A 16,863-nucleotide genomic window follows, 5' to 3' on the forward strand; every position below is an offset into this window, starting at 1 on the left:
ACAGCGCAAAAAGTCTGAAAATTCCAAAAGCCAGAATGCCTCTTGTCCTCCAAAGGATCACGATTCCTCGCCATCAAGGGAACAAAATTGGATGGAGAATGAGTTTGACGAATTGACAGAAATACGCTTCAGAAGGTGGTTAATACCAAACTCCTCTGAGCTAAAGGAGCATGTTCTAACCCAATGCAAGGAAGCTAAGAACCTTGATAAAAGGTTACAGGAAATGCTAATTAGATTAATAAATTTAGAGGAGAACATAAATGACCTGATGAAGCTGAAAAACACAGCATGAGAACTTTGTGAAGCGTATGCAAGTATCAAGAGTCAAATCAATCAAGGAGAAGAAAGGATATCAGAGATTGAAAATCAAATTAATGAAATAAAGGATGAAGACAAGATTACAGAAAAAAGAATGAAAAGGAATGAATGAAGCCTCCAAAAAACATGCGACTATGAAAAAAACAAACATACAATTGATTGGTGTACCTGAAACTGATGGGGAGAATGGAACCAAATTGGAAAACACACTTCAGGATATTATCCAGGAGAACTTCCTGGATCTAGCAAGGCAGGCCAACATTCAAATTCAGGAAATACAGAGAACCATTAAGATACTCCTCGAGAAGAGCAACCACAAGACACATAATTTTCAGATTCACCAAGGTTGAAATAAAGAAAAAAATGTTAAGGGCAGTCAGATTACCTACAAAGGGAAGCCCATCAGACTAACAGCAGATTTCTCTGCAGAAACCCTACAAGCCAGAAGACAGTGGGGGTCAATATTCAACATTCTTAAAAAAAAAAAAAAAAAAAAAGAAAAAGAAGAAGAATTTTCAACCCAGAATTTCATTTCCAGTCAAAATAAGCTTCAAAAGCGAAGAAAAAATAAAATCCTTTACGGTCAAGTAAATGCTGAGGGATTCTGTCACTACCAAGCCTGCCTTACAAGAGCTCCTGAAGGAAGCACTAAATATGGAAAGAAAAAATAGGTACCAGCCACTACACAAACATACCAAAATATATAGACCAATGACACTATGAAGAAACTGCATCAACTAATGTGCAAAATAACCAGCTAGCATCATGATGACAGAATCAAATTCACACGTAACAGTATTAACCTTAAACATAAATGGGCTAAATGCCCCAATTAAAAGACACAGACTGACAAACTGGATAAAGAGTCAAGACCCACTGGTGTGCTGTATTCAGGAGACCCATCTCATGTGCAAAGACACACATAGGCTCAAAATAAAGAGATGGAGGAATATTTACCAAGCAAATAGAAAGAAAAAAAAAAAAAAGAAGAAGCAGGGGTTGCAATCGTGTCTCTGATAAAACAGACTTTAAACCAACAAAGATCAAAAAAGACAAAGAAGTGCATTACATAATGTTAAAGGGATCAATGCAACAAGAAGAGTTAACTATCCTAATTATATATGCACTCAATACAGAAGTACCCAGATTCATAAAGCAAGTTTTTAGAGACATACTAGACAAAAATAGACTTAGACTCCCACACAACAATAGTGGGAGACTTTACACCCCACTGTCAATATTCGACAGATCAATGAGACAGAAAATTAACAAGGATATTCAGGCCTTGAACTCAGCTCTGGACCAGGAGGACCTAATAGACATCTACAGAACTCTCCACCCCAAATGAACAGAATATACATTCTTCCCAGCACCACATAGCACTTACTCTAAAATTGACCACATAATTGGAAGTAAAACACTTCTCAGCAAATGTAAAAAAATGGAAATCATAACAGTCTCTCAGACCACAGTGCAATCAAATTAGAACTCAGGATTAAGAAACTCACTCAAAACCACACAACTACACAGAAACTGAACAACCTGCTCCCAAATGACTACTGGATAAATAATGAAACTAAGGTAAAAATAAATAAGTTATTTGAAACCAATGATAACAAAGACACAACGTACCAGAATCTCTGGGACACAGCTAAAGCACTGTTTAGAGGCAAAGTTATAGCACTAAATGCGCACATCAGAAAGCAGGAAAGATCTAAAATCGACACCCTAACATTGCATTCAAAGAACTAGAGAAGCAAGAGCAAACAAATTGAAAAGCTAGCAGAAGACAAGAAATAACTAAGATCAGAGCAGAACTGAGGAGATAGAGACATGAAAATCCCTTCAAAAAAATTAATGAATCCAGGAGCTGGATTTTTGAAAAGATTAACAAAATAGATAGGCCACTAGCCTGACTAATGAAAAAGAAAAGACAGAAGAATCAGGCCGGGTATGGTGGCTCATGCCTGTAATCCCAGCACTTTGGGAGGCTGATGCAGGCAGATAACCAGGTCAGGAGATTGAGACCATCCTAATAACACAATGAAAACCTATCTCTACTAAAATTACAAAAACAAAAATTAGTCAGTCATGGTGGCGGGCACCTGTAGTCCCAGCTACTTGGGAGATGAGGCAGGAAAATAGCGTGAACCTGGGAGGCAGAGCTTGCAGAGCCAAAATCATGCCACTGCACTCCAGCCTGGGCGACAGAGTGAGACTCCATCTCAAAAAAAAAAAAAAAAGACAGAAAGAAAGAAAGAAGAGAAAAAGAAAAGAGAAAAGAATCAAATAGACACAATAAAAATGATAAAGGGATATCACCACTGATCTCACAGGAACACAAACTACCATCAGAGAATACTATAAACACCTCTATGCAAATAAATTAGAAAATCTAGAAGAAATGGATAAATTCCTGGACACAAACAACCTCCCAACACTAAGCCAGGAAGAAGTCAAATCCCTGAATAAACCAATAACAAGTTCTGAAATTGAGGCAATAATTAAAAGCCTACCAACCAAAAAAAAAAAGCCCAGGTCCAGATGGATTCATAGCCGAATTCTACCAGAGGTACAAAGAGGAGCTGGTACCATTCCTTTTGAAACTATTCAAAACAATAGAAAAAGAGGGACTCCTCCCTAACTCATTTTATGATGCCAGCATCATCCTGATACAAAAACCTGGCAAAGACACAACAAAAAAAAGAAAATCTCAGGACAATACCCCCGATAAACATTGATGCGAAAAGTCCTCAATGAAATACCAGCAAACAGAATCCAGTAGCACATCAAAAAGCTTATCCACCACAATCAAGTCTGTTTCATCCCTGGGATGCAAGGTTGGTTCAACATACACAAATCAATAAGCCTAATTTGTCACATAAATAGAACCAATGACAAAAACCACATGATTATCTCAGTAGATGCAGAAAAGGCCTTCAATAAACTTCAACCCCCCCTTCATGCTAAAGACACTCATTAAACGAGGTACTGATGGAACATATCTCAAAATAATAACAGCTATTTATGACAAACCCACAGGCAATATCATACTGAATGGGCAAAAGCTGGAAGCATTCCCTTTGAAAATTGGCACAAGACAAGGATGCCCTCTCTCGCCACTCCAATCAACATAGTATTGGAAGTTCTGGCCAGGGCAATCAGGCAAGAGAAAGAAATAAAGGGTATTCAAATAGGAAGACAGGAAGTCAAATTGTCGTGTTTGCAGATTATATGATTGTATATTTAGAAAACCCTGTCATCTCAGTCCCAAAACTCCTTAAGCTAATAGGCAACTTCAGCAAACTCTCAGGATACAAAATCAATGTGCAAAAATTACAAGCACTCCTATACACAATAATAGACAGAGTCAAATCATGAGTGAACTCCCATTCACAGTTGCTACCAAGAGAATAAAATGCCTAGGAATACAACTTACAAGGGATGTAAAGGACCTCTTCAAGGAGAACTACAAACTACTGCTCAAGGAAATAAGAGAGGACACAAACAAGTGGAAAAACATTCCATGTTCATGGGTAGAAAGAATCAATACCATGAAAATGGCCATACTGCCCAAAGTAATATATAGATTCACTGCTATTCCCATCAAGCTACCACTGGCTTTCTTCACAGAATTAGAGAAAACTACTTTAAGTCTCATATGGAACCAAAAAAGAGCCCATATAGCCAAGACAATCCTAAGCAAAAAGAACAAATCTGGAGGCATCACGGTACCTGACTCACACTATACTACAAAGCCATAGTAACCAAAACAACAAGACTGGTACTGAAACAACTATATAGACCAATGGAACAGAACAGAGGCCTCAGAAATAACACCACACGTCTACAACCATCTGATGTTTAACAAACCTGACAAAAACAAGCAATGGGGGAAAGAATTCCCTATTTAATAAATGGTGTTGGGGAAACTGGCTAGCCATATGCAGAAAACTGAAACTGGATCCCTTCCTTACATCTTATGCAAAAATTAACTCAAGATAGAGTAAAGACTTAAATGTAATACCTAAAACCATAAAAATCCTAGAAGAAAACCTAGGCAATACCTTTCAGGACATAGGCATAGGCAATGACTTCATGACTAAAACATCAAAAGCAATTGCAACAAAAGCCAAAATTGACAAATGGGATCTAATTAAAATAAAGAGCTTCTGCACAGCAAAAGAAAGCAGAGTGAACTGGTAACCTACAGAATAGGAAAGTGAACATCATCATAGTAAACAGGTAACCTACAGACTGAGAGAAAATTTTTGCAATCTATCCATCTGACAAAGGGATAATATCCAGAATGTATGAGGAACTTAAATTTACAAGAAAAAAAACCCATTAAAAAGTAGACAAAGATATGAACAGACATTTCCCAAAAGAAGACATTTTTGCAGCCAACAAACATGATAGAAAGCTCACCATCACCAGTCACTAAAGAAATGAAAATCAAAACCACAATGAGATACCATCTCACGCCAGTTAGAATGGTGATCATTAAAAAAGTCAGGAAACAGCAGATGCTGAACAGGATGTGGAGAAACAGGAATGCTTTAACACTGCTAGTGGCAGTGTAAATTAGTTCAACCATTGTAGAAGACAGTTTGGTGATTCTTCAAGGATCTAGAACCAGAAACACTGTTTGACCCAGCAATTCCATTACTAGGTATATTCCCAAAGGATTATAAATCATTCTACTATAAAGTCACATGCACATGTATGTTTACTGCAGCACTATTCACAACAGCAAAGACTTGGAACCAACCCACATGCCCAACAATAACAGACTGGATAAAGAAAATGTGGTGTTTACACACCATGGAATACTACGCAGCCATAGAATCATGTCTTTTGCAAGGACATGAATGAAGCTGGAAACCATCATTCTCAGCAAACTAACACAGGAACAGAAACCAAACACCGCATGTTCTCACTCATAAGTGGGAGTTGAACAACAAGAACACATGGACACAGGGAGGGAAACATCACACACCAGGGCCTGTCAGGGGGTAGGAGGCAAGGGGAGGGATAGCATTAGGAGAAATACATAATATAGATGACGGTTTGATGGGTGCAGCAAACCACCATGGCACATGTATACCTATGTAACAAACCTGCACATTCTGCACATCTACCCCAAAACTTAAAGTATAATAAAAAAATAATTTTCTAAATTTTTTTATCCTCCTCTTTAACAAATGAAGAGGCAGTTCTGGTCATCTTAATCATAGACTTTTATATAGAAGATGTATATATAGAGGAAGTCCAAATAAGACAGAAAGAAATGTGACAGCTTATTCTTCTGTTTGCCAGTGAACTTTGGGAAGAGAAAGAAAACCGAGAGAGAGAAAGCAGCAAAAGAAACAAGTACATTTTCTGATCTACCTTCTCCAAGCTGAAGTTCCAGAGAGGAGAAACTTTTAGATAAGATGAAAGGAATGTTGAGAGTAAAAGAGGTTTTTGGCCCTTTGGGACTCAAGAGCAAAACTGCTGTGCAAGGCAAACCTGTGCTAATATGGTATAGTCCCGGCAGAGTAAAGAGGGCGGAGAAGGAAAGTTGAGCAGAAAAAGGCCTAATTGTCATTATCTGTCATTTGGTGGAATAAACCTAAAGTTGTCCAAATATCCCTAAGAAAAGAATGAGAAGATCCCAAGACAGCAGTCATGACATAGGTTATCTCATAATGGGAAGCAAGGAGAGCTCATCAATAAGGCTATAGACTCAAAACTATCTGCCGTACGTGGCAAAAAACTTGAGACAGACGCAGCATCAGTGGGAGTCAAGGTAAATCCATGTCACACAGGTTGGCCTACCAGGGCCTGAAAAATCTGAATCTAAACTTCCATCAGGAATTATATCATTTGCAGACTCCAGAGGCAGATGCCAATATATTGCCTAGGAAAGCAGTCTACTAATCCAGCTCACCAGTTATCAGTATTTGTATACCCAAGGACCAGCAACAAGGCCAGGGAATAAGTTCCCCTCCACCAGTACACTTGAATAATACTTTGAAGAGGAGCAACACCACTGTTTGCATTTCTGCTTCAAATAGGGGATGGAGACAATTCACTGCCCTTATATCTACTATAATAAGAAAGGGAAAAAAATAATTTCTTCAGAAATTAGTTTTAGATCTGCTTTTTAATTTGAAATTTCCTTTTAGGCCAAGAAGTTCAAACACCTGTAAACTGAATATATATATTGTTTATGGAAATGATGTATTATAAATAGAAGAATTATATTAATGAGAACTGCCAAAGGCCAAAGCAGCCAACCATGAATTCTCAAATTCTATTTCAGTTGAAGTCCACAGGGGGATTCTTACCTCACACCCAGATCTCTAGGAATGCTAAAAAGCAGTAGAACATCAACTCACAGACACCTTAGAGTTATCTGAAAGATGTTAGCTGGATGATCCCTGCTCTATTCTACAAAGGCCAAAAGAGTCCACAAACATGTGGACTAACTAAGCAAGGCCACCGCCTCAGGATATTTTTCAAAATTAACCATCATGCTTCTGAAGTAGAGTGAATCTCATTCTACCCACAGATGTATTGAGCTCTTACTCAAATTCTAGGCAGAAACTATACTATCAAAAACCCCTTAATCCATTTTATAGCCCACAATTTTCCCTCTTTTCATCCCTTTCTCACAGACTACAGCCTAAGATTCCTTTTTGCTTAGATCATATAAATGGTAGGAATTACTATACAATTAAATCCCTTTTTATATCCTCTAGTCACAAAACTATTTAGGATCTGGTCACAAGACTATTAGATCAACCTTCCTTTACCAAAAAATCCACCACATACAATTCATGATTTCAATAGTGTCTCTATATATTTTATTGGAGGAATAACAAAAGTATGAAAAACCTATTTCTGCTTTGTAACACAAATAAATAAAGTTCATTGAGTTTTACAGCAGACTTGAAACTATTACTAGTGGCTGAATTATTAAGATTTGGGAACTGCAAGGGTCCCTTAAAATTTAGGGATTATATCTTATTTATCTTTATGACATCACTGCACCTAGAACACAATTAGTTCTCTTTAAATATTTGTTGACATGAACAGCTGAAACTAACCTCTTTATATATCATTATTTTCAAAAAATACCATAACTTAAGATGACTGTATTACTGAACAGAAAGAATGACACTTTTAATAAATTCCATGGATGCAGGGGAGGTGAGGGAATGGTTTCAGGATAAAATTGTTCCACCTTAGATCATCTGGCATTAGTTAGATTCTCATAGGGAGCACACAACCTGGATCTGTTCACAATACAGTTCATGCTCCTATGAGAATCTAATGCTGTGGCTTATGGGACAGGAGGTGGAGCTCAGGTGGTAATGTTCACTTGCCCTCTGCTCACCTCCTACTGTGCAGTCCAGTTGCTAATATGCCACAAACTGGCGGTCCATTGCCCAGGGGTTGGTGACTCCTGAAACAGAAATTACAAGGGGCTGGAAAAAGAGGGGATGGAAAATTACTGTTTAATGATTATATAGTTTTTGTTTGGGATGATTAAAAATGTTCAAGTCTAGAGAAAACTATTTTAAAATTCATATGGAACCAAAAAAAAAAAAAAGCCCAAATACCCAAGACAATCCTAAGCAAAAATAACAAAGCTGGAAGCATCACACTACCCAACTTCAAACTATACTACAGGGCTACAGTAACCAAAACAGCATGATACTGGTACAAGAAAAGACACACAGACCAATGGGACAGAAAAGAGAACGAAGAAATAAGACCACACACCTACAACTATCTGATCTTTAACAAACCTGACAAAAACAAGCAAAGGGGAAAGGATTCCCTATTTAATAAATGGTGCTGGGAGAACTGTCTAGCCATATGCAAAAAATTGAAACTGGACCCTTTCCTGACACCATACACAAAAACCAACTCAAGATGGATTAAAGACTTACATGTAAAACCCAAAACTGTAAAAACTCTAAAAGAAAACCTAGGCAATACCATTCAGGATATAGGCATGGGCAAAGATTTCATGACAAAGATGCCAAAAGTAATTGCAACAAAAGCAAAAATTGAAAAACGAGATCCCATTAAACTAAAGAGCTTCTGCACAGAAAAAAAAAAAAATTAACAGAGTTAACAGACAGCTTACAGAATGAAAGAAAATGTTTGCGAACTACATCTGACAAAGGTCTAATATCCAGCATCTATAAGGAACTTAAACAAATTTACAAGAAAAAAAGCAAACAGCCTCATTAAAAGGTGGGGTGAACAGACACTTCTCAAAAGAAGACACGTGACCAACAATCATATGAAAAAAAGCTCAGTGTCACTGATCATTAGAGAAATGCAAATCAAAATCACAGTGATACACCATCTCACACCAGTCAGAATGGCTTTTATTAAAAAGTCAAAAAAAAAACATGCTGGTGAGGCTGTGGTGAAAAAAAAGAACACTTTTACACTGTTGGTGGGAGTGTAAATTAGTTCAACTATTGTGGAAGACAGTGTGCTGATTCCTCAAATACCTAGAGACAGAAATACCATTCAACCAGGCAATCCCATTACTGGGTAAATACCCAAATGAACATAAGTGTTCTACCATAAAGACACATGCACGCGTATGTTCATTGCAGCACTATTCACAATAGCAAAGACATGGAATCAACCTAAATGCCCATCAATGGTTGACTGGATAAAGAAAATGTGGTATATAAGCACTATAGAATATTATGCAGCCATAGAAAATAATAAGATCATGTCTTTTGCAGAAACATGAATAGAGCTGGAGGCCATTATCCTTAGAAAAGTAATGCAGCAACAGAAAACCAAATCCTGCATGTTCTCACATATAACTGGGAGCTAAATGATGGGAATACATGGACACATAGGGGGAACAATGCACACTGGGCCTACTGGAAGGCAGAGGGTGGGAGGAAGAAGAGTATCAGGAAAAATAACTAACGGATACTAGGCTTAATACCTGGGTGATGAAATAATCTGTACAACAAGCCCCCATGACACGCATTTACCTATGTAACAAACCTGCACATCCTGCACATGTACTCCTGAACTTAAAATAAATTTTTTTAAAAGCTCAGGAAATAGATAGTGGTGGTGGTTGTATAATAGTGAATGTACTTGAATTATACACTTAAAAATGGCTAAAATGGGCCAGGCATGGTGGCATTTGCCTGTACTCCCAGCTACGGGGAAGGCTGTGTGGCAGGAGGATCATTTGAGGCTAGCCTGGGAAACACAGCAAAACCCTTCAAAAATTGTTAAAACAGTAAGTTTTAGTTGCATATATTTTACCACAATAAAAAAGGCATAGTGACTACTAAATATTAAAATAATACCTCACAAAGTGCTGCGTAACAATTCACTCTACAAGTGTGAAGACTCTAAGTGTACATACTGTATAAATTACCTATCTTATTTACCCCAAAAGAAACAAATACTAATCAGTAATGAGCAAATAGGTAAAATAGCTGAATATTAAAAATAAAGATGGACTACAATTCCCTTATCAGTAGCCTTACCACTTTACAAAGTAGTTTGAGAGCACTGTGTGTTTTATTCTTACTTACAAGTAAACTGAATAAGAATGGGTAAAAAATATGTTGTTCTAACAGAATTTGAAATAGCTATAGAATAATGACTGCTAAAGATATGCTAATTTGATAATTGAACAAATATTTTTAAAGGTCATTAGATTCATTCTGTAACAAGTCACATGTGAATATTAAAATCTATATTATTTGAAAACAAAAATATAAAGAATATGGTCAAAACAGACAAGTTAGAACTCTAAGTCCTCCAAAGGGTTAAAATAAGCTGTAGTCTTTGACCAATCACCCTCTAGAACCATGTCTTCATAAATTTGATTCATTTATAGAGTGTTTTTGATGATAGGCAATTCTTTGTTGAAAGTTAAGTGCTCTTTTATATGAATAAATAAAAAAGGCTTTGGTTTGAACTAATACATTATTTTGACAAATGTTTATTGGAACCCCAGTTATGGGTTCATAAATCAGAGTTCTTTGTGGTCCATCAGGTGAGCTCAGCAATGCCACCAGATGTCACAGCAAATACCAATAGGGTAATTAAAACAAGTCCATGGAATGCAGTCCCTCTCCTACACAATGACAGTAGTCAAAACAAGAAGAAATAGCTTATTATCTTTAACCTACTGAAAATACTTCTGCAAGATGTCATAACCATACCTTCAAAGAAAAAAAACATTTGTTTTCTATTTACTATTGTATTAAAATGACAAGGCCAGGCATGATGCATGATCTGTCAGACAGATTATTTCCAAACCTATCTCACAATAAAAAGGAGGAAAATCATCTGCATGCAGTAACTAAACTATATCCTTAGAAAAAGTATTCCTCTTTTTTTCTTCCTTTTCTTTCCTTCCTTTCTCTCTACCCGCTTTTCAAAATAGCTCTTATTTCCTGAAAAGTGAGTCCTATTAATAGTACCTAATATACCTGGCCCAATGCACATCCAGTTGCATATTGCATGGGCCTGAATTGTTTTAAAAAATTCCATGATTAAAAGCTTGCATTCTTTTCTATCAAATAGAATACATTTGGCAACAAAATTCTAGCAAAACACCAAACCCATTTGTGACTAAAAACTGGAAAGACTTTTTACTCTGGAGACTTTTGAAAGTCTCTGTACAGTCCTGGCACTACCAGCCATAAAAAGGAAGGGGAACAAGGCTTTTAATTAAAATAGTCATTTGCATAATATAGCTTACAGTGGGAAATTTTCTTGAAGGATCCCTGCCTGTCGGAATGATAGGTAGACCTCTGCATAATTCATCCTAAACAGTCACAAGTAACACAGCGAGCACATTAGAGATTGCCTCTAAACCGACCAGGCAGCTCCATTTAAAGGGCCAGTATGGTAAGGCCATATAAGGAGAGCTTTGCTATTACTTTATAACTTCACTGCCCATGCCTGCTGGCTTCACTATTGATGATAATATAAATAGACAGTGAGTGACAATTTAACATGCTAGCTATTGAACTACTCTAATCTTAAACCAAAGAAATTATGTCATCAAGACTGACTTAAAAGAGCAATGTCTAAATACAGCTGTTATTTGTGAACAACAAAAATGTTGCCATTATATCATAGGACAATGTTTAGAAAGAACTGAACCGGGACCTGGGTCTTCCAGAGCATCTCTGATTCCACATTATCTGGGTAATCCCATATTTTTTAAAAAGTTCTTATTAAATGGGTGCCTAAACTATAAAGGCAGCTAATTTGCAAGAAAGAACTGGGGAATAAGACAGCTGGAATGAGCCCTGTCAACATCAAAACAAATATTATACATTGACCTCAGAAACTTTTCTGTCCAAAGAACCACAATTTGATGGGATTAGTGTATAGAGAAATTTATATTCCAGGGCATTATTATAAACAATAGAGCAATAGTCCGGCAATTACTGGAGTTTAACAGCTAAGTGTGGTCAGGGAAAGAATGAGAGAGAGCCCTACCGGTGCTGCCGTCATCCCAAGCTAATTGTGGGCATACTCAAAGCTGTGTCTCCCTAAGGAACAACATCAGAGGCTTAACAACGTAGGGGTGGGGGACATATAGCAGAGAGAACAAGGGAGAGACTTTAATAATCTAGCCAATCGCTAAACAAATAAATAAGAAAATAACAATAACCAGCCCCAGGGTAGTGCCCAGAGTAGCTATATTATCAAAAATAGTTACCAACAAAAAATGATGAGGCAAGCAAAGAAACAGGAAAGTAAGATCCATTCTCTGGGAGGTGGGAGAGCAAACAACATAAATTTCCTGTCAAAACAACCAGATGTCAGATTTAACAGAAAAATAGTTCAAAGTAGCCATTACAGAAATAAAGGAAAGCGGCCGAGCATGGTGGCTCACACCTGTAATCCCAGCACTTTGGGAGGCTGAGGTTGACGGATTACCTGAGGTGAGGAGTTTGAGATCATCCTGGCCAACATGGAGAAATCCTGCCTCTACTAAAAATACAAAAATTAGTCACACATGGTGGCATGCGCCTATAGTCCCAGCTACTTGAGGAGGCTGCGGCAGGAGAATCACTTGAACCCAGAGGCAGAAGTTGCAGTGAGCCGAGATCGCAGCACCACACGCCAGGCTGGGTGACAGAGCAAGAGTCCATCATAAATAAATAAATAAATAAACAAATAAAAGCATGATTAAAGAAGTAAAGAAAGATATATTGACAATATTATACCAAATAGAGAATACCAATAAATATAAATTTTTTAAAAAAAGGAACCAAATCAAAATTCTGGAGTTGAAAAGTGTAATGACTGAAATAATGTATTTGCTAGAAGGTCTCAACAGGATGTTTGAACTGAAAGAAAAAGGAACTCATAAACTGGAAGATAAATTGACAGAGATTATGAAAGCAAAGGAACAGAGAGAAAAAAAAAATGATGAGGAAAAAATAAACAGGCCCTCACAGAAATATGGGACACCATTAAATGCACCAACATGCACATAAAGGGAATATCAGAAGGAGATGAGAAATGAGAAAATTCATAACCAAATGAGATTCCACCAAGAATTCAAAGTTAAACATCCAAAACTCAAATAATGTAGTATGTCACATAAGTAAGCTAAGAAACAAAAATCACATGATTGTCTCAATAGACACAGAAAAAAGAATTTGAAAAAATATCTATTACCCTTTCATGATAAAAACATTGAACAAATAGGAATAGGAGGAAATTTCCTCAACCTAATAAAGAGCATCTATAAATATCCACAGTTAACATCATACTTAGTGGTGCAAGACTGGACGGTTCCCCTTAAGATAAGCCACAAGACAAGGATGTCAACCCTCACCACTTCTATTTGACATTGTACTGATGTTCTAGACATGGCATTAAAAAAGGAAAAGAAATAAAAGGTATACAAATTGGAAGAGGAGGCAAATGATCTCTATTTGCAGATGACATGATCTTATATGCAGAAATCTTAAAGTAGCCCAAAAAACTATCGGAGCTAGTGAATAAGTTCAGCAAGACTTCAAGATTAATATACAAAAATCAACAGTATCTCTATACATTTGCAATGAGCAATCCAAAAATGAAATTAAGAAAACAATTCTATTCACAGTAGCATCAAAAAGGATGTAACACTTAGGAATAAATTTAATAGAAGTACAAAACTTATACTCTGAAATCTATAAAAACATTGTTGAAAGAAACAAAACATCTAAATAAATGGAAAAGACATTTTATGTTCATGGACCAAAATATTCAACACTGCTTAAATGGCAATATTCCCCAAACTGATCCATAGATTCAATGCAAACCCTATCAGAATCCTAGTTAATTTCTATGCAGGAAGTGACTGATTCTAAAACTCATATGAAATTGCAAGGGACTCTGAACAATTAAAATAATGCTGAAAATTGATAATAAACTGAGGAATCACACTTCCCAATTTCAAAATTTAGTATAAAGCAACAGTAATCAAAATAGTGTAGTACTGACAAAAGAATAGATATATAGAGTAGTCGAACAGAATTGAGAGGCCAGAAATAAATCCATGTATCTATAGTCAACTGATTTTCGATAAGGGTGCCAAGACTAGTCAATGAATAAAGAATAGTCTTTTCAACAAATGGTACTGGAGTAACTGGATAGCCATAGGCAAAGGAATAAAGAATAAACACTTATCTCACACTCAAATCAACTCCAAATTGATCAAAGACCTAAATGTAAGGGCATATAATTATAAAAGTCTTAGAAGAAAACACAGGAGCAAATCTTTATGACCTTTTTTCATATGAAATCAAAATCTTGAGCAGCACATGAAAAAAAACTGATAAATTGGACTTTGCTATGGTTTGTCCCCACCAAAACTCATGTGGAGATATGGTCCTCATTGTAGCTACGTTGGGAGCTTATGCCTTTAAGAGGTGATTAGGTCCTTAAGAGGGATTAATGCCCTTTAGGGGTAAATTCTCACTCTCACAGGACTGGATTAGTCATCATGAGAGTGGATTGTAAAGTGAGGTTGCCTCTCGTGTTTGGTCTCTGCACATACTCACTTCCCCTTCATCTTATCTGCCACATTATGATGCATCATGAGGCCCTCACCAGAAGCCAACCAGATAAGGCCACTTAATCTTGAACCATCCAGCCTCTAAAACTGTAAGATAAATAAACCTCTTTCCTTTATAAATTACCAAGACTCAGGTATTCAGATATAACAACAGAAAACAGATTAAAACAGACTTCATCAAAATTTTTAAATGTTGTGTTTTAAAGAAGCCAGTCACAAAAGACCACATCCTATATGATTCTATTCATATGAAAGTCCAGAATAGGGAAATCAATAGACAGAAGGCGGATTGTGGTTGCTTAGGACTGGAATCAGTGAGAGGGAAAATGGGGTGGAGGAGCAAGAGTTGTATTAATCATGGTTCTCCAAAGACAAGAAAATCAATGGGATGAATATATAGAGAGATTTGCTTCAACGGATTGACTTACACAATTGTATTAATCAGGGTTCTCCAAGGAAACAGAACCAATATGATATAAAGACAGATACATGAGACGGGCTTTATTATGGGAATTGGTTCATGTGATTATGGAAGCCGAGAAGTCCCACAATAGTGTGTCTGCAAACTGGAAAATCAGGGAAGTTGGTGGTATAGCTCAGTCCAAGTTCAAAGGTGTGAGAACAAGGGAAATGGGTGGTATAATTTTTACTTCGAGACTATGGGGTGACAGAGCAGGTGTGGAGGTTTTGTTACAATTCTCAGAGTCCAAAGGCCAGAGAACTTGAAGTTCTGGTGCCCAAGGGCAGGAGAAGATAGATGTCTCAGCTCCAGAAGAAACGGCAAATCACCTTTCCTCTGCCTTTTTGTTCCATTCAGGCCCTCAAATGATCGTATGATACCTACACATTGTGTACGATGAGGGCACATCATCCTTACTTAGTCCTCTGATTCAAATGTCAATCTCTTCAAGAAGAATCCTCACAACCATACCCAGAAATAATGCTTTACAAAGTATCTGAGTATCCCTTTACCCAGTCAAGTTGATACCTAAAATTAACTATCACAGGCCAGGCACGGTGGCTCACACCTGTAATCCCAGAAATTTGGGAGGCTGAGTTGGGTAGATCACTTGAGGTCAGGAGTTCAAGACAGCCTGGCCAACATGGTGAAACCCCATCTCTACTAAAAGTAGAAAAATTAGTAGAAAATGGTGGCAGGTGCCTGTAATCCCAGCTACCTGGGAGGCTGAGGCAGGAGAATCCCTTAAACCCCCGGGAGGTGGAGGTTGCAGTGAGCTGAATCATGCCACTGCACTCCAGCCTGGGCAACAGAGTGAGACTCCATCTCAAAAATAATAATAACTATCACAATTATGGAGGCTGGCAAGCCCAAAATCAGCAGGGTGGGCCAGTAGGCTATACACAGCATGAGCCAATACTGCAGTTCAAGTCTGAAGGCCAGAATTCTCTCTTGCTTGAGGGAGATAAGTCATCTGTTCTATTCAGGTGTTCAGCTGATTCAATAAGGCCCAACCACATGATGGAAGGCAAAATGTTTTGCCCCAAGTCCATTTGTCTAAATATTAATCTCGTCCAAAAACATCTACACAGAAATATCCATAATAACAGTTTTGACCACTTACCTGGGCACCATGACCCAGCCAAATAGACACATAAAATTAACCATCACAGAAAGGATAAAAGTAAGAGTTTATTTTTTTAGGTGATGAAAATGTTCTAAAGTTGATTGTGGTGATAGTTAAGAGATTAAAAAAGTTTAATGGTTTTAGTCTATTTTAATGACTAGGCTAAAAACCATTGTATTAAATAAACAGTTGAATTGTATTAGTTATATATCAAGAAAGTTGTTTTCTAAAAGGAAGAGCAGACTCCAATGGCAATCTTCATATCCTTGGAGAATGAAAAAAAGTTATTTTACCTGCATTTTTTTAAAAAGCTGCACATCTACAGATACCAAGAAAACCTAAATTACTCCTCTGGAATGGTAACCAATCAGTTATTTAACAGGTATTTATTAAGACTTGTCCCAGAACATTGCTGAATACATAGACAGCCCTCCAAAGCACGTGCTGATGGATTGATTTATTGTTCCCATAGTGGAATTGGATGATTTTCCTAGGGAAAAAAATATACTCCATTCAATTCTCTAGGAGCTTAGAAAAAATAACAGTATTCTGCTGCTAATAGTAACCCTTGGAAATTCCATGCAAAGTTCACTGAGCAACACAGAAATGTAATCCCTAATCTATATGAGCTTATATTCTAGTTAGTAAGACACACTACCAGACACAAAACAAAACTATAAATAAAACCATTGTTAAACCTTAAAGCGACCATAGCTAAAGGGGCTCCAGTCCAGAAAAAAATAAGAGAAATAATATTTATCATTAAATACTTCATGAAATCCTACCATGCACATAAGTGGATTCATGCATACACACACCATACACACACGCATTTATACATACTTCCAAAGCCCAGAAAATAATTTGCAACTT

The sequence above is a fragment of the Chlorocebus sabaeus genome, chromosome 8, assembly GCF_047675955.1.
Source record: "Chlorocebus sabaeus isolate Y175 chromosome 8, mChlSab1.0.hap1, whole genome shotgun sequence".
NCBI lineage: Eukaryota > Metazoa > Chordata > Mammalia > Primates > Cercopithecidae > Chlorocebus > Chlorocebus sabaeus.